The 2,449-nt window shown below is 47.7% G+C and overlaps 1 pseudogene; it reads left to right on the forward strand.

Annotated features, from left to right (window-relative positions):
* The window catches only part of LOC105535302, a 12,485-nt pseudogene extending 11,083 nt beyond the window's left edge, over positions 1–1,402 (forward strand).
* The last annotated feature ends 1,047 nt before the right edge of the window (positions 1,403–2,449 follow it).

The raw sequence follows: 2,449 nt of genomic DNA on the forward strand, positions 1-2,449 counted from the left end.
TTTTATTTTTGATTAACCATGAAAAGAAAAAGTTAATGTGTTTTTACTAGGAATGAATATCTTTTCTCCTTTAGCCAAATGTTGTCTGCCATCCTGTTGTTGGTTCAGCTGTGGGACAGCGGGGCACAGGAGACTGACAATGAGCGTTCCCACCCAGGGCACCAGCGTCCCGCTTTTGCCCTTGCTGCAAAGGTTCCAGAGGATCATTTGCAGGAAGGATATGCCCCACTCTGAGGGCGACATGCACGTGAGTGTCATGATGGAACTTTGTGTTTAGGTGGCACTGGATTCTAGTTATTTTTTAAGCAAGACCAGCGTGCGCGTTCATGGCAGTGCTTTTCTCTGGTGTGTGTGTGTTTGGTGGAAACAGCAGTGAGTCAGATGAGACAGGTGTGGGAGGTCACTTGTTTGTGGAGAAGACTCGAATCAGTGATCACTGACTTCCTTGTCAGAACAGAACCAAGCTTGAAACATGCACTTTTAAATCAATACCAGAAAAGAACAATGAAAACAGTGGCCTGCTTTGTTGGCCCTTCCTGTGTACTGGGCTCTGTGCAGGGCATGTCACCTGAGCTGTCACTCTGTTGAGTACCAGCTCCCCCCTTAACAGGTGTGGATGCCGCGCTCGGGGAGGAGCAGGTGTGCGGGGCTCTGGGCCTGAACCTTCAGGACTGCTGGTCCTTACAGGTCAAGTACAGGTTGGATTTTGCCAGTCTTTTCGGGAAAGTCTCAGGCATTCCAGTGTCGTGCTTTGGTTTAATTTTTCTATTATTTGGCAGTCTTGAATAATCATCGGGCTCTTCTGCCTGTAGAAGAATTAGAATTATGATTTAATTTGCAAATGAAAGTAGGTGTTTTCCAGAGCGGGCAAGGTTTAGATTAAAGTAAAGGTTTTGGTTTTGGATTTCAAGGCCAGCTTGAGATGCTGCGCTGGGTTCCCCTGGAGGTGGTTCTGCCTTTCCCCAGGGGTCCTAGGCCTGCGGGGTGGTTTGGTTGTGTTGGTAATCTGTGTGGACTCAACTTACCTGTGGTATCATAAATGTATACATGCACCGTCAATGTTGTGGACATGTATACAGCAAATTGAGACATTTGTACAGTCAGTTTATATGCTGCATAAATATGTAGATGTGTAGTATAACTGTATCATCGACATGGTCATTTGATGGGCCACACGAGTAAATACCAAAATGTAAAGAGTCGTTTTTTATTTTATTAAGGGCGAATTGTGTTACTTTAATTTTTCCCACCATTTCTGAATGTCTGTTTACTTTTCCTTTCTAGCTTTTGTCTGGCCCTCTGAGCCCCAGCGAGAGTTTCCTGAGGTACCTCACCCTTCCACAAGACAACGAACTTGCCATTCATCTGCGACAGACCGTGGTTGTTGTCATGGGCCATTTAGACCGTCTGGCTACGCCCTGTTTGCCTCCGCTGTGTAGCGCTCCGACGTCTCGTAAGGTGTGTGCAAGAACCACGTTCTCCATGTGTTTTGTGGCTAGTACCACCTCTAGGTTCTCATCCTGGGCCCGTGTGGAGACTTGGTTTTCTGGTATTGATGAGGGGAGCTGGCTTGTGGTTTTAAACGTGTTTGCAGTTGAAGGTGTTCCCCGTGTGGAGAGTGAGTGGTGAGCAAGCTGAGGTGCACAGGCCTAGGGACCCAACCTGGGGGCCCAGGTTCCAGGTTCAGGTAGCACAACCGCAGAGAGCTCCCCTTTATCCGCAGCCCCAGGCCCTCCCACCTTCTGCAGGGGGTTCCACAGCCTTCTTTATACTCTGAAGGCGGGCTGTCTTAGTAGGTAATGCTGGTTATAGTAGTGACAGTCTAATCTATATTCTATCTGTCATGTAATAGTAATGGTAATAGTAGTGATTTGCGTGTGTGGAGCACCTGTAGGGTGCAGGCCCGCTGAAGACCTCATGCATGCTGTTGTATCTCATTATGTCAATGAGAAAACTGCCTTTGGGAATGGTGGTGAACTTTGCCAGGGTATAAGAGTAATCTTAGTTTTGAATCGATTTTTCTAACATTTTGTGTCTAATATGAAGAGTATTTATTTTATTTTACAGTCATTGAAAAAAAGGCCCCGTGCGGTGGCTCACGCCTGTAATCCCAGCACTTTGGGAGGCCGAGGTGGACGGATCACAAGGTCAGGAGATCGAGACCATCCTGGTGAACACGGTGAAACTCTATTTCTATGAAAAATACAAAAAATTAGCCGGGAGTGGTGGCGGGCGCCTGTAGTCCCAGCTACTCGGGAGGCTGAGGCAGGAGAATGATGTGAACCCGGAAGGCGGAGGTTGCAGTGAGCCGAGATCCCGCCATTGCACTCCAGCCTGGGCGCCAGAGCCAGACTTTGTCTCAAAAAAAAAAAAGGAATACAGTCACATGGTTCGAAAATCAAACCTAGGCAGAGACACACTGTCGCTTTCCCTGCCCACCCCTTCTACC

Source organism: Mandrillus leucophaeus, unplaced genomic scaffold (genome assembly GCF_000951045.1).
Source record: "Mandrillus leucophaeus isolate KB7577 unplaced genomic scaffold, Mleu.le_1.0 Scaffold1441, whole genome shotgun sequence".
Classification (NCBI taxonomy): domain Eukaryota; kingdom Metazoa; phylum Chordata; class Mammalia; order Primates; family Cercopithecidae; genus Mandrillus; species Mandrillus leucophaeus.